A 23,979-nucleotide genomic window follows, 5' to 3' on the forward strand; every position below is an offset into this window, starting at 1 on the left:
GGACAGAAAAACACTCCCCCACCAAAGAGTGGGCAGTGAAGGGTGATCGCCTCCCGTTGTCTGGGGACTAAGCCGGCTCCCTAATAGCAGCAGGGGGGTGAAGTCCCTCCGTTAAGAAGGACGATCCCCCCAGGCCAAGGAGCCGGGTACCCCAGACACCCTCTGACCAGACCAAGTGAGCAGATACTACACTTGATCTTAGCCAAAAGGCCGAGAAGCGATAACCGTGAAAGGGGCGGGCCCAACAAGGTCCCCTTCATGGGCACTATCACTGCTTGCTGTCAGGGAGGCTGCCAGACAATTTTCCATGCACACTCTGGGCTGGGGGGCAGTCAACCACCAGTACACACAGCAGAACCTAAACCCATACCATTATTGCTAAGCAGCAAGACAGGGGCCCATTGCACTCCCACGGGGCCTTTTTAAATGCAATCCATAACCCGGATTTGCCAGGAACCCTTCTTACTCCTCCTACTTGCATGTGACACTGGGCTTAGGATCTGCATAGGAAACACACACACAAGCACACACCTACCTTTGTTGCCTGCAGATGCCTCCTTGGCTGTCCCCAAACGGTATCAAACCAACACCCACGGGAAGCTGTAAGCATAGAGGACATGCCTGCACCCCATTGGACTTACCTGTGTGGGTTAAATCCGGGTTATTTGACAACCTATGGCGGTGATGGTTCTGCTCAGGCAGAGCAGTGCTGATGCTCCTCATAAAGCTGTCGCTGCTGTGAAGGTTCTAGGTGACATCACAAATCCCTATGGTTACATACACAACAAAGCTGGGTTGTTGTTGTTTACACTCTGCAAGGCCTGTGGAAGTGAGTGACATCATAGCACTGTAGTTCTGAGGGTTCTAGATGGATGCAACAATCTCCTGTTGCTTCTATGAAGGCCGTAATAGACGACATCACCAAACAGCTCCATAGTCACATACACAGCAAAGGAGAGATGTTGTTTACACCTAGTGATGTCAGTGGTATTGAGTGACATCATAGCACAGTGCTAAGGCTCCTGGGCCTGGACACAGCAGCGGCTGCAATATCTCAACGGAGAATACGTTTATATATATGTGTGTGTGTGCGCGTATATATATATATATATATATATATATATATATATATATATATATTTCTCCGCCGAAATCACTTTTAAACCCATTTCCACCTTTTTTTCCCTTCTCTTCCTCTTACTTTTTTTTCACGTTTTTTTACGTTTTTCTCCTTTTCGCCTCTTTTCTGGGCGTATTATTCTTCTTTTTCTTCTTTTTTTTCGTCTAATGCATACCCCATCAGTGCAGCAATGCTTATTCAATACCGCCAGCAGATGGAGACACTGGGGGATAATTTTCTAAGGATTTATACTGATTTTTCCTGTCTGAATTTTTCGCACAGAAAGTTGCAGGCCAAATATGTGCGACATTTCTGCGACTTTAGCTTCTAGAGCATTTTTACAACATTATACATAGGTGCTGAATACATAAAAAGCGACTGTTCAGCGACAGACAAGTCGCATCGGCTGAAAGTAGGCCAGAATGTCAGTCCATGTTGGAGCAGGTTTAGATACAGTCTAAAGCATAGATCTCAAAGTCTGTGCACAGAATTTAGCAAGGGCCTCGCACCTTCTGATGCATCAGGTAGGTGCACAATAGCATAGCCTAACCCTCTGTACTTTGGTCTATATTGATGCGGGACATAGACAGCCAGCTGATGACCAATCCATTAGTGCAATGGATGGCTGGAAGCATTTGTCTTTGCCTTTGCAATACCACAGAAGCAATGCATGGTCAATGTACAGCAATGACACACCTGTGTGAACAGCCAGGAGACCCCCCCCCCATGTTATGTTACATAGTTACATAGTTAGTACGGTCGAAAAAAAGACATATGTCCATCAAGTTCAACCAGGGAATTAAGGGGTAGGGGTGTGGCGCGATATTGGGGAAGGGATGAGATTTTATATTTCTTCATAAGCATTAATCTTATTTTGTCAATTAGGAACATTCAGCACCCACCCGCTATCAAGGCAGCTGCCTATCATGTCATGCCCTACCTGCACAGGTGTGCTGGCTACTCAAATGATCCAATTAAGGAGGCCATTTAGTCAGCAGCAGCAGAAGTCCTGTGCCTGGACGCTCCAACAGCGGCCAGACACAAGCAGAAGCAGAAGCAGCAGAAGCAGCAGCAGCACCACCTTTTGTTTTTTGGCTGCAGAAGCAGCAGCAGCAAGGCCCACAGGGCTGGCTAGCTGGCTAGCCAGCAAGCAAGCAGGTAGCAATGAAAGTAGGAATCTTTCTTTTTAACCCTGTAAGGGGGTGGTGCACTGTACCCGAAGATACTGCCATATCGGGTCAATGCATAGGGCGACGGAAGCAAGCTTCGAAATCAGCCCCCGTTCTCAAAAATCCATTTAATATATGGTCCCCAGATAGGGGACGTATCAGATATTAAACTGATAAGAACAGATACTACACTTGATCTTAGCCAAAAGGCCGAGAAGCGATAACCGTGAAAGGGGCGGGCCCAACAAGGTCCCCTTCATGGGCACTATCACTGCTTGCTGTCAGGGAGGCTGCCAGACAATTTTCCATGCACACTCTGGGCTGGGGGGCAGTCAACCACCAGTACACACAGCAGAACCTAAACCCATACCATTATTGCTAAGCAGCAAGACAGGGGCCCATTGCACTCCCACGGGGCCTTTTTAAATGCAATCCATAACCCGGATTTGCCAGGAACCCTTCTTACTCCTCCTACTTGCATGTGACACTGGGCTTAGGATCTGCATAGGAAACACACACACAAGCACACACCTACCTTTGTTGCCTGCAGATGCCTCCTTGGCTGTCCCCAAACGGTATCAAACCAACACCCACGGGAAGCTGTAAGCATAGAGGACATGCCTGCACCCCCTTGGACTTACCTGTGTGGGTTAAATCCGGGTTATTTGACAACCTATGGCGGTGATGGTTCTGCTCAGGCAGAGCAGTGCTGATGCTCCTCATAAAGCTGTCGCTGCTGTGAAGGTTCTAGGTGACATCACAAATCCCTATGGTTACATACACAACAAAGCTGGGTTGTTGTTGTTTACACTCTGCAAGGCCTGTGGAAGTGAGTGACATCATAGCACTGTAGTTCTGAGGGTTCTAGATGGATGCAACAATCTCCTGTTGCTTCTATGAAGGCCGTAATAGACGACATCACCAAACAGCTCCATAGTCACATACACAGCAAAGGAGAGATGTTGTTTACACCTAGTGATGTCAGTGGTATTGAGTGACATCATAGCACAGTGCTAAGGCTCCTGGGCCTGGACACAGCAGCGGCTGCAATATCTCAACGGAGAATACGTTTATATATATGTGTGTGTGTGTGCGCGTATATATATATATATATATATATATATATATATATATATATATTTCTCCGCCGAAATCACTTTTAAACCCATTTCCACCTTTTTTTCCCTTCTCTTCCTCTTACTTTTTTTTCACGTTTTTTTACGTTTTTCTCCTTTTCGCCTCTTTTCTGGGCGTATTATTTTTCTTTTTCTTCTTTTTTTTCGTCTAATGCATACCCCATCAGTGCAGCAATGCTTATTCAATACCGCCAGCAGATGGAGACACTGGGGGATAATTTTCTAAGGATTTATACTGATTTTTCCTGTCTGAATTTGTCGCACAGAAAGTTGCAGGCCAAATATGTGCGACATTTCTGCGACTTTAGCTTCTAGAGCATTTTTACAACATTATACATAGGTGCTGAATACATAAAAAGCGACTGTTCAGCGACAGACAAGTCGCATCGGCTGAAAGTAGGCCAGAATGTCAGTCCATGTTGGAGCAGGTTTAGATACAGTCTAAAGCATAGATCTCAAAGTCTGTGCACAGAATTTAGCAAGGGCCTCGCACCTTCTGATGCATCAGGTAGGTGCACAATAGCATAGCCTAACCCTCTGTACTTTGGTCTATATTGATGCGGGACATAGACAGCCAGCTGATGACCAATCCATTAGTGCAATGGATGGCTGGAAGCATTTGTCTTTGCCTTTGCAATACCACAGAAGCAATGCATGGTCAATGTACAGCAATGACACACCTGTGTGAACAGCCAGGAGACCCCCCCCCCATGTTATGTTACATAGTTACATAGTTAGTACGGTCGAAAAAAGACATATGTCCATCAAGTTCAACCAGGGAATTAAGGGGTAGGGGTGTGGCGCGATATTGGGGAAGGGATGAGATTTTATATTTCTTCATAAGCATTAATCTTATTTTGTCAATTAGGAACATTCAGCACCCACCCGCTATCAAGGCAGCTGCCTATCATGTCATGCCCTACCTGCACAGGTGTGCTGGCTACTCAAATGATCCAATTAAGGAGGCCATTTAGTCAGCAGCAGCAGAAGTCCTGTGCCTGGACGCTCCAACAGCGGCCAGACACAAGCAGAAGCAGAAGCAGCAGAAGCAGCAGCAGCACCACCTTTTGTTTTTTGGCTGCAGAAGCAGCAGCAGCAAGGCCCACAGGGCTGGCTAGCTGGCTAGCCAGCAAGCAGGTAGCAATGAAAGTAGGAATCTTTCTTTTTAACCCTGTAAGGGGGTGGTGCACTGTACCCGAAGATACTGCCATATCGGGTCAATGCATAGGGCGACGGAAGCAAGCTTCGAAATCAGCCCCCGTTCTCAAAAATCCATTTAATATATGGTCCCCAGATAGGGGACGTATCAGATATTAAACTGATAAGAACAGATACTACACTTGATCTTAGCCAAAAGGCCGAGAAGCGATAACCGTGAAAGGGGCGGGCCCAACAAGGTCCCCTTCATGGGCACTATCACTGCTTGCTGTCAGGGAGGCTGCCAGACAATTTTCCATGCACACTCTGGGCTGGGGGGCAGTCAACCACCAGTACACACAGCAGAACCTAAACCCATACCATTATTGCTAAGCAGCAAGACAGGGGCCCATTGCACTCCCACGGGGCCTTTTTAAATGCAATCCATAACCCGGATTTGCCAGGAACCCTTCTTACTCCTCCTACTTGCATGTGACACTGGGCTTAGGATCTGCATAGGAAACACACACACAAGCACACACCTACCTTTGTTGCCTGCAGATGCCTCCTTGGCTGTCCCCAAACGGTATCAAACCAACACCCACGGGAAGCTGTAAGCATAGAGGACATGCCTGCACCCCATTGGACTTACCTGTGTGGGTTAAATCCGGGTTATTTGACAACCTATGGCGGTGATGGTTCTGCTCAGGCAGAGCAGTGCTGATGCTCCTCATAAAGCTGTCGCTGCTGTGAAGGTTCTAGGTGACATCACAAATCCCTATGGTTACATACACAACAAAGCTGGGTTGTTGTTGTTTACACTCTGCAAGGCCTGTGGAAGTGAGTGACATCATAGCACTGTAGTTCTGAGGGTTCTAGATGGATGCAACAATCTCCTGTTGCTTCTATGAAGGCCGTAATAGACGACATCACCAAACAGCTCCATAGTCACATACACAGCAAAGGAGAGATGTTGTTTACACCTAGTGATGTCAGTGGTATTGAGTGACATCATAGCACAGTGCTAAGGCTCCTGGGCCTGGACACAGCAGCGGCTGCAATATCTCAACGGAGAATACGTTTATATATATGTGTGTGTGTGCGCGTATATATATATATATATATATATATATATATATATATATATATATTTCTCCGCCGAAATCACTTTTAAACCCATTTCCACCTTTTTTTCCCTTCTCTTCCTCTTACTTTTTTTTCACGTTTTTTTACGTTTTTCTCCTTTTCGCCTCTTTTCTGGGCGTATTATTCTTCTTTTTCTTCTTTTTTTTCGTCTAATGCATACCCCATCAGTGCAGCAATGCTTATTCAATACCGCCAGCAGATGGAGACACTGGGGGATAATTTTCTAAGGATTTATACTGATTTTTCCTGTCTGAATTTGTCGCACAGAAAGTTGCAGGCCAAATATGTGCGACATTTCTGCGACTTTAGCTTCTAGAGCATTTTTACAACATTATACATAGGTGCTGAATACATAAAAAGCGACTGTTCAGCGACAGACAAGTCGCATCGGCTGAAAGTAGGCCAGAATGTCAGTCCATGTTGGAGCAGGTTTAGATACAGTCTAAAGCATAGATCTCAAAGTCTGTGCACAGAATTTAGCAAGGGCCTCGCACCTTCTGATGCATCAGGTAGGTGCACAATAGCATAGCCTAACCCTCTGTACTTTGGTCTATATTGATGCGGGACATAGACAGCCAGCTGATGACCAATCCATTAGTGCAATGGATGGCTGGAAGCATTTGTCTTTGCCTTTGCAATACCACAGAAGCAATGCATGGTCAATGTACAGCAATGACACACCTGTGTGAACAGCCAGGAGACCCCCCCCCCATGTTATGTTACATAGTTACATAGTTAGTACGGTCGAAAAAAGACATATGTCCATCAAGTTCAACCAGGGAATTAAGGGGTAGGGGTGTGGCGCGATATTGGGGAAGGGATGAGATTTTATATTTCTTCATAAGCATTAATCTTATTTTGTCAATTAGGAACATTCAGCACCCACCCGCTATCAAGGCAGCTGCCTATCATGTCATGCCCTACCTGCACAGGTGTGCTGGCTACTCAAATGATCCAATTAAGGAGGCCATTTAGTCAGCAGCAGCAGAAGTCCTGTGCCTGGACGCTCCAACAGCGGCCAGACACAAGCAGAAGCAGAAGCAGCAGAAGCAGCAGCAGCACCACCTTTTGTTTTTTGGCTGCAGAAGCAGCAGCAGCAAGGCCCACAGGGCTGGCTAGCTGGCTAGCCAGCAAGCAGGTAGCAATGAAAGTAGGAATCTTTCTTTTTAACCCTGTAAGGGGGTGGTGCACTGTACCCGAAGATACTGCCATATCGGGTCAATGCATAGGGCGACGGAAGCAAGCTTCGAAATCAGCCCCCGTTCTCAAAAATCCATTTAATATATGGTCCCCAGATAGGGGACGTATCAGATATTAAACTGATAAGAACAGATACTACACTTGATCTTAGCCAAAAGGCCGAGAAGCGATAACCGTGAAAGGGGCGGGCCCAACAAGGTCCCCTTCATGGGCACTATCACTGCTTGCTGTCAGAGAGGCTGCCAGACAATTTTCCATGCACACTCTGGGCTGGGGGGCAGTCAACCACCAGTACACACAGCAGAACCTAAACCCATACCATTATTGCTAAGCAGCAAGACAGGGGCCCATTGCACTCCCACGGGGCCTTTTTAAATGCAATCCATAACCCGGATTTGCCAGGAACCCTTCTTACTCCTCCTACTTGCATGTGACACTGGGCTTAGGATCTGCATAGGAAACACACACACAAGCACACACCTACCTTTGTTGCCTGCAGATGCCTCCTTGGCTGTCCCCAAACGGTATCAAACCAACACCCACGGGAAGCTGTAAGCATAGAGGACATGCCTGCACCCCATTGGACTTACCTGTGTGGGTTAAATCCGGGTTATTTGACAACCTATGGCGGTGATGGTTCTGCTCAGGCAGAGCAGTGCTGATGCTCCTCATAAAGCTGTCGCTGCTGTGAAGGTTCTAGGTGACATCACAAATCCCTATGGTTACATACACAACAAAGCTGGGTTGTTGTTGTTTACACTCTGCAAGGCCTGTGGAAGTGAGTGACATCATAGCACTGTAGTTCTGAGGGTTCTAGATGGATGCAACAATCTCCTGTTGCTTCTATGAAGGCCGTAATAGACGACATCACCAAACAGCTCCATAGTCACATACACAGCAAAGGAGAGATGTTGTTTACACCTAGTGATGTCAGTGGTATTGAGTGACATCATAGCACAGTGCTAAGGCTCCTGGGCCTGGACACAGCAGCGGCTGCAATATCTCAACGGAGAATACGTTTATATATATGTGTGTGTGTGCGCGTATATATATATATATATATATATATATATATATATATTTCTCCGCCGAAATCACTTTTAAACCCATTTCCACCTTTTTTTCCCTTCTCTTCCTCTTACTTTTTTTTCACGTTTTTTTACGTTTTTCTCCTTTTCGCCTCTTTTCTGGGCGTATTATTCTTCTTTTTCTTCTTTTTTTTCGTCTAATGCATACCCCATCAGTGCAGCAATGCTTATTCAATACCGCCAGCAGATGGAGACACTGGGGGATAATTTTCTAAGGATTTATACTGATTTTTCCTGTCTGAATTTGTCGCACAGAAAGTTGCAGGCCAAATATGTGCGACATTTCTGCGACTTTAGCTTCTAGAGCATTTTTACAACATTATACATAGGTGCTGAATACATAAAAAGCGACTGTTCAGCGACAGACAAGTCGCATCGGCTGAAAGTAGGCCAGAATGTCAGTCCATGTTGGAGCAGGTTTAGATACAGTCTAAAGCATAGATCTCAAAGTCTGTGCACAGAATTTAGCAAGGGCCTCGCACCTTCTGATGCATCAGGTAGGTGCACAATAGCATAGCCTAACCCTCTGTACTTTGGTCTATATTGATGCGGGACATAGACAGCCAGCTGATGACCAATCCATTAGTGCAATGGATGGCTGGAAGCATTTGTCTTTGCCTTTGCAATACCACAGAAGCAATGCATGGTCAATGTACAGCAATGACACACCTGTGTGAACAGCCAGGAGACCCCCCCCCCATGTTATGTTACATAGTTACATAGTTAGTACGGTCGAAAAAAGACATATGTCCATCAAGTTCAACCAGGGAATTAAGGGGTAGGGGTGTGGCGCGATATTGGGGAAGGGATGAGATTTTATATTTCTTCATAAGCATTAATCTTATTTTGTCAATTAGGAACATTCAGCACCCACCCGCTATCAAGGCAGCTGCCTATCATGTCATGCCCTACCTGCACAGGTGTGCTGGCTACTCAAATGATCCAATTAAGGAGGCCATTTAGTCAGCAGCAGCAGAAGTCCTGTGCCTGGACGCTCCAACAGCGGCCAGACACAAGCAGAAGCAGAAGCAGCAGAAGCAGCAGCAGCACCACCTTTTGTTTTTTGGCTGCAGAAGCAGCAGCAGCAAGGCCCACAGGGCTGGCTAGCTGGCTAGCCAGCAAGCAGGTAGCAATGAAAGTAGGAATCTTTCTTTTTAACCCTGTAAGGGGGTGGTGCACTGTACCCGAAGATACTGCCATATCGGGTCAATGCATAGGGCGACGGAAGCAAGCTTCGAAATCAGCCCCCGTTCTCAAAAATCCATTTAATATATGGTCCCCAGATAGGGGACGTATCAGATATTAAACTGATAAGAACAGATTTTTTTTTAAGTTAGCCCTCAGAACTCAATCAGAGCTCCAAGATCTTATATGGACTCGATTGTTTTGTTCATCATCAGGTAACACTTTTATTTATTCCTAAAAAAAGACAAATTGAAATAAAATATTATAACAACAATAAAAATAATAAACATTCCAAAATTATAACAAATTCATTCCCTTTCTCCGGGCGTAAACTGCCAAGTAATCAATTAAACCATAGGTTAAGCTTCCTTTTTCCATTTCCCTTTTTACTGGGATGGCCAACCAGGCCGGTATTTTATAAGTTACCATAAATCGATCCACGTCAGGGCGAAAAGAATCATAAACTTTGTTTCTTACTGCAGGCAACTGGGCTTTAAAGGTGGATAATAGATCATCCAGGTCCTGTAAGAACAATTCTCTTTCCTCATCTGGAGCTCTCTCCAAAATAGTTTGGAAAGACCCTGAATATCCTCTTAAATCTCTCACCGGCTCTTCATTTTTCTTTTTACTCTTATGCTCTCCAATGTTCTTTTCTTCTACTATCATCTCTTTTCCAACAATTTTTGACTCTTGGGTTACCACAGATCTTTTAATTTCTGGCTCTTGTTCAGAAACTTCTTCTTCTCTTTTCTTCTTCCTCTTTGGACAGTTCACATACATGTGACCAATTTTGTTACATAAATTACATTTACTTTTTTGGCTACAGGATTCGATTTCATGACCTTCTTTTTGGCATTTTTGGCACCACATTGAGGTGCACTCTTCCTTTAAATGGCCATATTTCTTGCATTTTCTACAGAAATTCTGCATACCTGCAAAAAACATATCTCCATTGATAACCCCTATTTTAAAACGGGCAGGGGGATAAAGAACTCTTCCATCTGCGTCTTCCTTGAACTTTACTTTAAATCTCCACTTTGTTGTCCAGACTCCATACTGATTATAAATTTTCCCAAGTGGCGCAATTTCCTCACAAAATTGGGTCAAAAGAATTATAATATCCTCCTCAGGGACGTAAGGACTATACATCCTCACCGTTAAAATTCTTTCTCTCCTGGGAAAGTGGGGAATGACTTCCACGCCCTCCCACACTGGATCAGACTTGATTGTCTCAAATTTCTTCCAAAATAAATCATAATCCTCTTCGGAAACCAAAATAACATCAAAGCACCCTTTCTTTGGAAATTCCAACATGGAAAGGATTTGTGTCTTTGCAATTTCCAAAACTCCAAAAAGAATTTCCTCCATTACAAAGGAAAGTCCTCTTCTTTTCTTCTCAAGGTCTTTCAGCAGGATCCGGACCCCATTCTTGATCTTCCCAAAAAAAGGAACCTCCTCTCCAACAGATTGAGAGGTGTCCATGATCTCTTCCATCTTCAATAGGCGTGTCCAGGCAGGGACAGAAAAACACTCCCCCACCAAAGAGTGGGCAGTGAAGGGTGATCGCCTCCCGTTGTCTGGGGACTAAGCCGGCTCCCTAATAGCAGCAGGGGGGTGAAGTCCCTCCGTTAAGAAGGACGATCCCCCCAGGCCAAGGAGCCGGGTACCCCAGACACCCTCTGACCAGACCAAGTGAGCAGATACTACACTTGATCTTAGCCAAAAGGCCGAGAAGCGATAACCGTGAAAGGGGCGGGCCCAACAAGGTCCCCTTCATGGGCACTATCACTGCTTGCTGTCAGGGAGGCTGCCAGACAATTTTCCATGCACACTCTGGGCTGGGGGGCAGTCAACCACCAGTACACACAGCAGAACCTAAACCCATACCATTATTGCTAAGCAGCAAGACAGGGGCCCATTGCACTCCCACGGGGCCTTTTTAAATGCAATCCATAACCCGGATTTGCCAGGAACCCTTCTTACTCCTCCTACTTGCATGTGACACTGGGCTTAGGATCTGCATAGGAAACACACACACAAGCACACACCTACCTTTGTTGCCTGCAGATGCCTCCTTGGCTGTCCCCAAACGGTATCAAACCAACACCCACGGGAAGCTGTAAGCATAGAGGACATGCCTGCACCCCATTGGACTTACCTGTGTGGGTTAAATCCGGGTTATTTGACAACCTATGGCGGTGATGGTTCTGCTCAGGCAGAGCAGTGCTGATGCTCCTCATAAAGCTGTCGCTGCTGTGAAGGTTCTAGGTGACATCACAAATCCCTATGGTTACATACACAACAAAGCTGGGTTGTTGTTGTTTACACTCTGCAAGGCCTGTGGAAGTGAGTGACATCATAGCACTGTAGTTCTGAGGGTTCTAGATGGATGCAACAATCTCCTGTTGCTTCTATGAAGGCCGTAATAGACGACATCACCAAACAGCTCCATAGTCACATACACAGCAAAGGAGAGATGTTGTTTACACCTAGTGATGTCAGTGGTATTGAGTGACATCATAGCACAGTGCTAAGGCTCCTGGGCCTGGACACAGCAGCGGCTGCAATATCTCAACGGAGAATACGTTTATATATATGTGTGTGTGTGCGCGTATATATATATATATATATATATATATATATATATATATATTTCTCCGCCGAAATCACTTTTAAACCCATTTCCACCTTTTTTTCCCTTCTCTTCCTCTTACTTTTTTTTCACGTTTTTTTACGTTTTTCTCCTTTTCGCCTCTTTTCTGGGCGTATTATTCTTCTTTTTCTTCTTTTTTTTCGTCTAATGCATACCCCATCAGTGCAGCAATGCTTATTCAATACCGCCAGCAGATGGAGACACTGGGGGATAATTTTCTAAGGATTTATACTGATTTTTCCTGTCTGAATTTTTCGCACAGAAAGTTGCAGGCCAAATATGTGCGACATTTCTGCGACTTTAGCTTCTAGAGCATTTTTACAACATTATACATAGGTGCTGAATACATAAAAAGCGACTGTTCAGCGACAGACAAGTCGCATCGGCTGAAAGTAGGCCAGAATGTCAGTCCATGTTGGAGCAGGTTTAGATACAGTCTAAAGCATAGATCTCAAAGTCTGTGCACAGAATTTAGCAAGGGCCTCGCACCTTCTGATGCATCAGGTAGGTGCACAATAGCATAGCCTAACCCTCTGTACTTTGGTCTATATTGATGCGGGACATAGACAGCCAGCTGATGACCAATCCATTAGTGCAATGGATGGCTGGAAGCATTTGTCTTTGCCTTTGCAATACCACAGAAGCAATGCATGGTCAATGTACAGCAATGACACACCTGTGTGAACAGCCAGGAGACCCCCCCCCCATGTTATGTTACATAGTTACATAGTTAGTACGGTCGAAAAAAGACATATGTCCATCAAGTTCAACCAGGGAATTAAGGGGTAGGGGTGTGGCGCGATATTGGGGAAGGGATGAGATTTTATATTTCTTCATAAGCATTAATCTTATTTTGTCAATTAGGAACATTCAGCACCCACCCGCTATCAAGGCAGCTGCCTATCATGTCATGCCCTACCTGCACAGGTGTGCTGGCTACTCAAATGATCCAATTAAGGAGGCCATTTAGTCAGCAGCAGCAGAAGTCCTGTGCCTGGACGCTCCAACAGCGGCCAGACACAAGCAGAAGCAGAAGCAGCAGAAGCAGCAGCAGCACCACCTTTTGTTTTTTGGCTGCAGAAGCAGCAGCAGCAAGGCCCACAGGGCTGGCTAGCTGGCTAGCCAGCAAGCAAGCAGGTAGCAATGAAAGTAGGAATCTTTCTTTTTAACCCTGTAAGGGGGTGGTGCACTGTACCCGAAGATACTGCCATATCGGGTCAATGCATAGGGCGACGGAAGCAAGCTTCGAAATCAGCCCCCGTTCTCAAAAATCCATTTAATATATGGTCCCCAGATAGGGGACGTATCAGATATTAAACTGATAAGAACAAATACTACACTTGATCTTAGCCAAAAGGCCGAGAAGCGATAACCGTGAAAGGGGCGGGCCCAACAAGGTCCCCTTCATGGGCACTATCACTGCTTGCTGTCAGGGAGGCTGCCAGACAATTTTCCATGCACACTCTGGGCTGGGGGGCAGTCAACCACCAGTACACACAGCAGAACCTAAACCCATACCATTATTGCTAAGCAGCAAGACAGGGGCCCATTGCACTCCCACGGGGCCTTTTTAAATGCAATCCATAACCCGGATTTGCCAGGAACCCTTCTTACTCCTCCTACTTGCATGTGACACTGGGCTTAGGATCTGCATAGGAAACACACACACAAGCACACACCTACCTTTGTTGCCTGCAGATGCCTCCTTGGCTGTCCCCAAACGGTATCAAACCAACACCCACGGGAAGCTGTAAGCATAGAGGACATGCCTGCACCCCATTGGACTTACCTGTGTGGGTTAAATCCGGGTTATTTGACAACCTATGGCGGTGATGGTTCTGCTCAGGCAGAGCAGTGCTGATGCTCCTCATAAAGCTGTCGCTGCTGTGAAGGTTCTAGGTGACATCACAAATCCCTATGGTTACATACACAACAAAGCTGGGTTGTTGTTGTTTACACTCTGCAAGGCCTGTGGAAGTGAGTGACATCATAGCACTGTAGTTCTGAGGGTTCTAGATGGATGCAACAATCTCCTGTTGCTTCTATGAAGGCCGTAATAGACGACATCACCAAACAGCTCCATAGTCACATACACAGCAAAGGAGAGATGTTGTTTACACCTAGTGATGTCAGTGGTATTGAGTGACATCATAGCACAGTGCTAAGGCTCCTGGGCCTGGACACAGCAGCGGCTGCAATATCTCAACGGAGAATACGTTTATATATATGTGTGTGTGTGCGCGTATATATATATATATATATATATATATATATATTTCTCCGCCGAAATCACTTTTAAACCCATTTCCACCTTTTTTTCCCTTCTCTTCCTCTTACTTTTTTTTCAAGTTTTTTTACGTTTTTCTCCTTTTCGCCTCTTTTCTGGGCGTATTATTCTTCTTTTTCTTCTTTTTTTTCGTCTAATGCATACCCCATCAGTGCAGCAATGCTTATTCAATACCGCCAGCAGATGGAGACACTGGGGGATAATTTTCTAAGGATTTATACTGATTTTTCCTGTCTGAATTTGTCGCACAGAAAGTTGCAGGCCAAATATGTGCGACATTTCTGCGACTTTAGCTTCTAGAGCATTTTTACAACATTATACATAGGTGCTGAATACATAAAAAGCGACTGTTCAGCGACAGACAAGTCGCATCGGCTGAAAGTAGGCCAGAATGTCAGTCCATGTTGGAGCAGGTTTAGATACAGTCTAAAGCATAGATCTCAAAGTCTGTGCACAGAATTTAGCAAGGGCCTCGCACCTTCTGATGCATCAGGTAGGTGCACAATAGCATAGCCTAACCCTCTGTACTTTGGTCTATATTGATGCGGGACATAGACAGCCAGCTGATGACCAATCCATTAGTGCAATGGATGGCTGGAAGCATTTGTCTTTGCCTTTGCAATACCACAGAAGCAATGCATGGTCAATGTACAGCAATGACACACCTGTGTGAACAGCCAGGAGACCCCCCCCCCCCCATGTTATGTTACATAGTTACATAGTTAGTACGGTCGAAAAAAGACATATGTCCATCAAGTTCAACCAGGGAATTAAGGGGTAGGGGTGTGGCGCGATATTGGGGAAGGGATGAGATTTTATATTTCTTCATAAGCATTAATCTTATTTTGTCAATTAGGAACATTCAGCACCCACCCGCTATCAAGGCAGCTGCCTATCATGTCATGCCCTACCTGCACAGGTGTGCTGGCTACTCAAATGATCCAATTAAGGAGGCCATTTAGTCAGCAGCAGCAGAAGTCCTGTGCCTGGACGCTCCAACAGCGGCCAGACACAAGCAGAAGCAGAAGCAGCAGAAGCAGCAGCAGCACCACCTTTTGTTTTTTGGCTGCAGAAGCAGCAGCAGCAAGGCCCACAGGGCTGGCTAGCTGGCTAGCCAGCAAGCAGGTAGCAATGAAAGTAGGAATCTTTCTTTTTAACCCTGTAAGGGGGTGGTGCACTGTACCCGAAGATACTGCCATATCGGGTCAATGCATAGGGCGACGGAAGCAAGCTTCGAAATCAGCCCCCGTTCTCAAAAATCCATTTAATATATGGTCCCCAGATAGGGGACGTATCAGATATTAAACTGATAAGAACAGATTTTTTTTTAACTTGACTACCCTTACGGGGGCAAACTTTATTAAAAATTAAATAATGTTAACAAAGTTGTGCAAATATGTCAATAAATACAGTTACATATAAATAACATATTTACAACATATTAAAACATAAAATGGGCACTTGGTGGCTTTACAAGATAGAATTCCATTCTTTTAAAAACCATTTTCTAGATAAAAGCGGAAATCTCTTCTTGTCTAAAAGATAGTACTGGTACATTTCATAAAAACAGATAGATAAAATGTCCTTCACAGATAAAACCTCATGCTTGAACAATAAAATATTCCTGGCCTTCCACAGAGCTGCCTTCACACAGTTTATGATCTTCCATGCAATAGTCTCTTGAGTCCGTGTTGGGCATTCCAGGCAACCATAAAAAACCACTGCAATATTTAAGTCTTTTAGTCCAGTTATCCTTTTTACCAGAGGGAGTATCTTTGTCCATATTTTCTGCGAGTAAAAACAAGTCCATATTAGATGGTGCACGGTCTCCTCTTGTCGGCATCCCTCCCTCGGGCAGGTTGCAGAGTTGGATAATCCTCTTCGGTGCTGGAATGCCCGGCATGGAAGACACTCGTGTGCGCAGCTCCAGGCCAGGTCCTTCTGTGAATTAAAAAGATAATTAATACTCAACATCTTCCAAATCTGTATACACTTCTGTTCGTTAAAATTTTTGATGGGAGTCACGGTACTGGTTTCTTTTATTTCCTTTAGTAGTTTTTTGCTATTGCACAGATCCTGAACACTTTTACCTTTAAAATTATATAAGTTTAAAATTTTTCCTAAAATCATGTATTGAGGGGGTAAATTCAAAGAATAAGGGCAACTTAAAACTGTAGAAAACCAGCCGTTCCTCCGCATAAAATAACCAGTATTAAAACGAACAAAATAAGACCAGTAGCTATCTTTAAAAACGGTAGTAAAACACATGCTAAAAAACTTTATTAAAAGGAAAGCTTTAAAATCTGGAAAATCCTTACCGCCCCTGGAGTTCGGTTTTATCACAATTTGTCTCTTTAATTTTTCGCTCTTAGAACTCCAAAAGAAAGTAAAACAAGCTTTTGTTATTTTCTTTAGAACCATTTCGGGGGGTGGGAAAACCAGACTTAAATACAATAAAATAGGTAAAAGCACCATTTTTGTAATTAAAACCTTCCCTTCCATTGTAAGTTCTCGCATGTTCCACATACATATTTTCTTATTTATTTTTTGAGCCACCAAGTCCCAGCTATTAAAACCATTATTAGACTCGTCAAAGGAGACACCTAAAATCTGCACCGACTCAGACACAGGGACGGGCACATCATACAAAGGCATTCCGCCTATGTTTAAAATGTTACTTTTGTTAAAATTGACTTTAAAACCGGAGGCACAATTAAAATATTGAATCTGTTTTAGCGTCTTCTGAAGCGATGGGGTGTCCCTGCAAAACACCGCAACATCGTCCATGTACCCCACTACCTTCGCCTCTAGTCCCCCTCCTCCTGGCAGGGGGACTCCATGGATCTGCTTATCCTTTCGTATTGTACATAAAAGAGGCTCTATTGCGCAAATGAAGAGTAGTGGGGACAAGGGACACCCCTGCTTCACTCCGGAATTTAAAATCACGCCCTGTGTCTTAAAACCATTTACTAAAATTTTACTAGTACAGTTATCATAAAAAGCTCTAAGAGACAATAAAAAGCCATCAGGTATACCCATTTTCTCTAAAACCTTAAAAAGATAAAAATGTGACACCCTGTCGAAAGCTTTTTCAAAATCTATGGATAAAACCGCCAGCTTTCCTTTTCTTAATTTGGTGTCGCTAATTACATCCTTTAAAAGGTTTAGGTTCTCCCATAAACTCCTCCCAGGCACCCCACAGACTTGGTTTGTATGAATTATTTTATGGATTACGTTCTTTAAGCGGTTAGCACACAGTTTCGCCATTATTTTATAGTCGCAGTTCAGAAGGGTGATTGGTCTCCAGTTTTTGAGTTCCGACCGGTCTCCCTTTTTGAATAGCAGGGAGACATCACCCTTCTTCCATGAGCCTGGGAGGATTTTAGACTTAAAGACTTCCGTAAAAAGGGAGAACAAATCTTCTTTTAAAATACCATAAAAAGTAACATAAAATTCAATGGGTATACCATCCGGCCCAGGCACTTTACCTGTTTTAAAACTCTTGACGGTCTCTAAAATCTCCTGCTCTGAAATATTCTGCAATAAAAAAGACTGTGAGACAGGATCTAAAAAATTGGTGATCTCCTTTAACGAGTCATTCATAAAACATTCATCAATGTGTTTTACATTAAAAAGATCCGCATAAAACTCTTGCACCTTTTTTAAAATACCCTGTACATCATTCACTCCTTCAATGTTTTCTATTAACCTTCTATTTTCATGTATTTTCTTAAAAAAATACCTGGAGCAGGTCTCGTTTTCCTCAAGATGCTGTATTCGAGACCTAAAGATAATTTCTTTTCCTTTCTGCTCCAGGCACTTAGTTATTTCTTTTTTAAGATCATGTACCTCCTTCTCCACCTCCATCCCATGTGCTCTGAATTTGTACAGGGTTTGCAGACGAGTATTTAGGATATTATAAAATTCACGTTTTTCTTTAGCTTTCCTAACCCCAACACGGATAAAAAATTCTTTTATTTTTAGTTTCATTTTTTCCCACCAGATACTGGTGGGAGTGTTGGGGTCTTTTACTCGTCTGCATTCCTTGTAAAAGGTGATAAAATCTGATAAAACCTGCGGATCTTCTAAAAGGGACACGTTTAACTTCCAGGCATTCCTACCAGTTCTCCTTTTAAAATCACTTTTAACTTTAAAATACAATAATTTATGGTCAGAAAAAACATTGGTAAAAAGATCACAGTTAAAAGGCAGTACTTGATAAGAACAAAAAATAAAATCTATCCTGGAGCTACAGCTTGCATTGCTCCAGGTAACACCGTCTTCCTCTGGTACGTTAAAATTACATTTTTTAAAAACATCAGTGAGATTAAAATCTAAAATCAAGTTTTTTAACATAAAAGACGTCTTATCATAGTTCCTACTCACTGCGTTCGAAAAACGGCGTTCTCCCCTTAAAATACAATTAAAATCACCTGATAAAACAAGAGGACTAGAATTGTTAATAAAAAGGGGTAAAATCTCCAACATTTTTATTCTTTCATTCTTATCAGGAGAACCATAAAAATTTAAAAACTGCCATTTAATACCATTAATAAAAGCGCTGACCAATAAAATTCTGCCTGGTAAAATTTCGTTAAAACTCTCAATTAAAACGTTCCCTTTAAAAAGTATGGCGACCCCTGCTGATCTGGACTCATTTGATCCAGACCAGACTGATGGACCGTGCACCCAATCATCTTCATATTCTTTATAATTTAATCTGTGCGGGATGCCACATTCCTGCAGGAAAAGGACGGAAGCAGCAAAAACCGACAAGTAATTAAATAGGGCAACCCTTCTTACTCTGGCGCTCACACTTCTCACGTTCAAGGACAGACCGGACAACTCAGCCATGGGAATGTACAAGAAAACGTCTTACACCTCTGATTCCCCCTCCGAAGCCTCATACCCCCCAAAATCTGACTCAACTGTACGCATAGAGGAAGCAGGAGAGGAGGCACCATCACTCAGCCGACCCCCCTCCTCCATCATGATTGAGGCATAGTTGTTCTCGGGCATCCTGGCAATCAGGGCTCCAGACTCATTGGGTTCTTCCACCTCTTGCCCCTCCATAGGGGTCGGGTGTTCACTTAGTTCCGTCTCTGGTACCTCAGAGACGGTCACCCCTGAAACCTCCTCCTGGCAGGGAGGAGGGGGGGTATCCCCTATGGGGACCTGTGGAGGAACGTCACTTGGGTTCCCTGCATCCGCAGGTACTTCCATCGGCTCCCCCTGGACCGCCTCCGAATAGAGTCTTTTGGAGCCCCTCCGCCTTTTAACCTTCACCTCTCCACCCGGATCATCGCTCTCAGGGGGACCCTGAGCCAGAGGTTGCTGAGGAGCGGATTCGGCCGCCGTCCGCTCCTCTCTTAACCCAGCATGCTCCTGGGGGCCAGTTTTTTCACCACTTGCACGTTTTTTGGCCATCCTCTGCTCTTTAGGGTCCCCTCCTTTTGCCTGAGGGGGGTCTTTCTCCTTCTCCATCTCACCGCTTACCTCTTGTGGGGGGGTAATCACTGGCTCTGCTTGCCTCGGCTGGTGTCCCGGTTGCTGTCCTTGCTGCCTCCAGGGTTGCCACTGCTGCTCCGTCCTATGTCTGTGGGGACAAGAGGAGAAAAGGTGACCGAATTGTTGACAGAAATTGCACCTCCCTCCTCTTGTGCATTTCTCTGTCTCGTGCTGTGTGCTACCACATTTTTTGCATGTACTTTCACAGTTTTCTTTTGTGTGTCCATATCTGTGACACTTCCTGCAGTAGCTTGGCATCCCCGCATAAAAGAGGTCGCCACACATATTATTTATTTTGAAACGAGCTGGTGGTAGTTGTATTCCCCCTGGCAATCTGTCATCTTTTTTGCATGTAACCTGAAATCTCCACTTAGATGTCCAGATGCCACAGCTGTTCATGATTTTTCCTCTGCACTCAACCTTACTAAAATAGACTTGTAAAAACAACTCAACATCGTGTAGGTTGGCGAAAGGGGAATACATCTTTACTACCACCAGCTTAATATCGTCTAGAACGTGCTCAATAATCCGGACACCCTGAAGCTTTTTGTCTTTACTCGCAGCAGCTCTGGTAACAAAATCTCTGTGGATGCCATTTTGTGTGAATGTCACATCAAAAATTTTACGCTTCGGGTAGTCCTGGATTGCCAATATCTCGCCCTTCTGTATTCCGAAAACTCCTCCGAGCACGTCCTCTACTACGAATTTCAAATCGTCCGCCCTTTTGGTATCATCCGTGAGAATGACTCTCACGGTGTTTTTGATCCTTGCGTATGCCGGCACAGAACCTGGATCCGGATCATCATCCATGGTTCTAACCTCTCTCCACCCGAAGGTCTTGAGAGGCGATCGCTACTCGTTACCCTGGGACTAGGCCCTCTCCCCAATAGCAACAAGTGGGTGAAGCCCAGGCAATAAACCTGGGCGATCCCACAAGGCCGAGGAGAGGGGTACCCGAGTACCTTCTGACCAGATCTCCTGTATTACTACACTTGATCTTAGCCAAAAGGCCGAGAAGCGATAACCGTGAAAGGGGCGGGCCCAACAAGGTCCCCTTCATGGGCACTATCACTGCTTGCTGTCAGGGAGGCTGCCAGACAATTTTCCATGCACACTCTGGGCTGGGGGGCAGTCAACCACCAGTACACACAGCAGAACCTAAACCCATACCATTATTGCTAAGCAGCAAGACAGGGGCCCATTGCACTCCCACGGGGCCTTTTTAAATGCAATCCATAACCCGGATTTGCCAGGAACCCTTCTTACTCCTCCTACTTGCATGTGACACTGGGCTTAGGATCTGCATAGGAAACACACACACAAGCACACACCTACCTTTGTTGCCTGCAGATGCCTCCTTGGCTGTCCCCAAACGGTATCAAACCAACACCCACGGGAAGCTGTAAGCATAGAGGACATGCCTGCACCCCATTGGACTTACCTGTGTGGGTTAAATCCGGGTTATTTGACAACCTATGGCGGTGATGGTTCTGCTCAGGCAGAGCAGTGCTGATGCTCCTCATAAAGCTGTCGCTGCTGTGAAGGTTCTAGGTGACATCACAAATCCCTATGGTTACATACACAACAAAGCTGGGTTGTTGTTGTTTACACTCTGCAAGGCCTGTGGAAGTGAGTGACATCATAGCACTGTAGTTCTGAGGGTTCTAGATGGATGCAACAATCTCCTGTTGCTTCTATGAAGGCCGTAATAGACGACATCACCAAACAGCTCCATAGTCACATACACAGCAAAGGAGAGATGTTGTTTACACCTAGTGATGTCAGTGGTATTGAGTGACATCATAGCACAGTGCTAAGGCTCCTGGGCCTGGACACAGCAGCGGCTGCAATATCTCAACGGAGAATACGTTTATATATATGTGTGTGTGTGCGCGTATATATATATATATATATATATATATATATATATATATATATATTTCTCCGCCGAAATCACTTTTAAACCCATTTCCACCTTTTTTTCCCTTCTCTTCCTCTTACTTTTTTTTCACGTTTTTTTACGTTTTTCTCCTTTCGCCTCTTTTCTGGGCGTATTATTCTTCTTTTTCTTCTTTTTTTTCGTCTAATGCATACCCCATCAGTGCAGCAATGCTTATTCAATACCGCCAGCAGATGGAGACACTGGGGATAATTTTCTAAGGATTTATACTGATTTTTCCTGTCTGAATTTGTCGCACAGAAAGTTGCAGGCCAAATATGTGCGACATTTCTGCGACTTTAGCTTCTAGAGCATTTTTACAACATTATACATAGGTGCTGAATACATAAAAAGCGACTGTTCAGCGACAGACAAGTCGCATCGGCTGAAAGTAGGCCAGAATGTCAGTCCATGTTGGAGCAGGTTTAGATACAGTCTAAAGCATAGATCTCAAAGTCTGTGCACAGAATTTAGCAAGGGCCTCGCACCTTCTGATGCATCAGGTAGGTGCACAATAGCATAGCCTAACCCTCTGTACTTTGGTCTATATTGATGCGGGACATAGACAGCCAGCTGATGACCAATCCATTAGTGCAATGGATGGCTGGAAGCATTTGTCTTTGCCTTTGCAATACCACAGAAGCAATGCATGGTCAATGTACAGCAATGACACACCTGTGTGAACAGCCAGGAGACCCCCCCCCCATGTTATGTTACATAGTTACATAGTTAGTACGGTCGAAAAAGACATATGTCCATCAAGTTCAACCAGGGAATTAAGGGTAGGGGTGTGGCGCGATATTGGGGAAGGGATGAGATTTTATATTTCTTCATAAGCATTAATCTTATTTTGTCAATTAGGAACATTCAGCACCACCCGCTATCAAGGCAGCTGCCTATCATGTCATGCCCTACCTGCACAGGTGTGCTGGCTACTCAAATGATCCAATTAAGGAGGCCATTTAGTCAGCAGCAGCAGAAGTCCTGTGCCTGGACGCTCCAACAGCGCCAGACACAAGCAGAAGCAGAAGCAGCAGAAGCAGCAGCAGCACCACCTTTTGTTTTTGGCTGCAGAAGCAGCAGCAGCAAGGCCCACAGGGCTGGCTAGCTGGCTAGCCAGCAAGCAGGTAGCAATGAAAGTAGGAATCTTTCTTTTTAACCCTGTAAGGGGGTGGTGCACTGTACCCGAAGATACTGCCATATCGGGTCAATGCATAGGGCGACGGAAGCAAGCTTCGAAATCAGCCCCCGTTCTCAAAAATCCATTTAATATATGGTCCCCAGATAGGGGACGTATCAGATATTAAACTGATAAGAACAGATACTACACTTGATCTTAGCCAAAAGGCCGAGAAGCGATAACCGTGAAAGGGGCGGGCCCAACAAGGTCCCCTTCATGGGCACTATCACTGCTTGCTGTCAGGGAGGCTGCCAGACAATTTTCCATGCACACTCTGGGCTGGGGGGCAGTCACCACCAGTACACACAGCAGAACCTAAACCCATACCATTATTGCTAAGCAGCAAGACAGGGGCCCATTGCACTCCCACGGGGCCTTTTTAAATGCAATCCATAACCCGGATTTGCCAGGAACCCTTCTTACTCCTCCTACTTGCATGTGACACTGGGCTTAGGATCTGCATAGGAAACACACACACAAGCACACACCTACCTTTGTTGCCTGCAGATGCCTCCTTGGCTGTCCCCAAACGGTATCAAACCAACACCCACGGGAAGCTGTAAGCATAGAGGACATGCCTGCACCCCATTGGACTTACCTGTGTGGGTTAAATCCGGGTTATTTGACAACCTATGGCGGTGATGGTTCTGCTCAGGCAGAGCAGTGCTGATGCTCCTCATAAAGCTGTCGCTGCTGTGAAGGTTCTAGGTGACATCACAAATCCCTATGGTTACATACACAACAAAGCTGGGTTGTTGTTGTTTACACTCTGCAAGGCCTGTGGAAGTGAGTGACATCATAGCACTGTAGTTCTGAGGGTTCCTAGATGGATGCAACAATCTCCTGTTGCTTCTATGAAGGCCGTAATAGACGACATCACCAAACAGCTCCATAGTCACATACACAGCAAAGGAGAGATGTTGTTTACACCTAGTGATGTCAGTGGTATTGAGTGACATCATAGCACAGTGCTAAGGCTCCTGGGCCTGGACACAGCAGCGGCTGCAATATCTCAACGGAGAATACGTTTATATATATGTGTGTGTGTGCGCGTATATATATATATATATATATATATATATATATATATATATATATATTTCTCCGCCGAAATCACTTTTAAACCCATTTCCACCTTTTTTTCCCTTCTCTTCCTCTTACTTTTTTTTCACGTTTTTTTACGTTTTTCTCCTTTTCGCCTCTTTTCTGGGCGTATTATTCTTCTTTTTCT

At 44.8% G+C, this 23,979-nt stretch overlaps 7 non-coding genes and 3 pseudogenes across 7 annotated transcripts; all 10 read right to left on the reverse strand.

Annotated features, from left to right (window-relative positions):
• Positions 1-85: 85 nt before the first annotated feature.
• LOC130322306 (U2 spliceosomal RNA) lies at positions 86-222 on the reverse strand (annotated as a pseudogene).
• Positions 223-2,320: 2,098 nt separating this feature from the next.
• Positions 2,321-2,511, reverse strand: LOC130322309 (U2 spliceosomal RNA). Its single transcript, XR_008867847.1, has one exon. It is a non-coding gene; the product is annotated as a U2 spliceosomal RNA (small nuclear RNA).
• Positions 2,512-4,604: 2,093 nt separating this feature from the next.
• LOC130322310 (U2 spliceosomal RNA) lies at positions 4,605-4,795 on the reverse strand. The gene has a single exon (XR_008867848.1). It is a non-coding gene; the product is annotated as a U2 spliceosomal RNA (small nuclear RNA).
• A 2,093-nt stretch (positions 4,796-6,888) lies between these two features.
• Positions 6,889-7,079, reverse strand: LOC130322311 (U2 spliceosomal RNA). Its single transcript, XR_008867849.1, has one exon. It is a non-coding gene; the product is annotated as a U2 spliceosomal RNA (small nuclear RNA).
• A 2,085-nt stretch (positions 7,080-9,164) lies between these two features.
• LOC130322305 (U2 spliceosomal RNA) lies at positions 9,165-9,348 on the reverse strand. Its single transcript, XR_008867846.1, has one exon. It is a non-coding gene; the product is annotated as a U2 spliceosomal RNA (small nuclear RNA).
• A 1,435-nt stretch (positions 9,349-10,783) lies between these two features.
• LOC130322307 (U2 spliceosomal RNA) lies at positions 10,784-10,920 on the reverse strand (annotated as a pseudogene).
• A 2,093-nt stretch (positions 10,921-13,013) lies between these two features.
• On the reverse strand, positions 13,014-13,204 carry LOC130322301 (U2 spliceosomal RNA). Its single transcript, XR_008867843.1, has one exon. It is a non-coding gene; the product is annotated as a U2 spliceosomal RNA (small nuclear RNA).
• Positions 13,205-15,288: 2,084 nt separating this feature from the next.
• LOC130322302 (U2 spliceosomal RNA) lies at positions 15,289-15,480 on the reverse strand. The gene has a single exon (XR_008867844.1). It is a non-coding gene; the product is annotated as a U2 spliceosomal RNA (small nuclear RNA).
• A 5,038-nt stretch (positions 15,481-20,518) lies between these two features.
• On the reverse strand, positions 20,519-20,651 carry LOC130322308 (U2 spliceosomal RNA; annotated as a pseudogene).
• A 2,086-nt stretch (positions 20,652-22,737) lies between these two features.
• Positions 22,738-22,928, reverse strand: LOC130322292 (U2 spliceosomal RNA). The gene has a single exon (XR_008867835.1). It is a non-coding gene; the product is annotated as a U2 spliceosomal RNA (small nuclear RNA).
• Between the last annotated feature and the right edge of the window lie 1,051 nt (positions 22,929-23,979).

The sequence above is a fragment of the Hyla sarda genome, unplaced genomic scaffold (genome assembly GCF_029499605.1).
Source record: "Hyla sarda isolate aHylSar1 unplaced genomic scaffold, aHylSar1.hap1 scaffold_2314, whole genome shotgun sequence".
NCBI lineage: Eukaryota > Metazoa > Chordata > Amphibia > Anura > Hylidae > Hyla > Hyla sarda.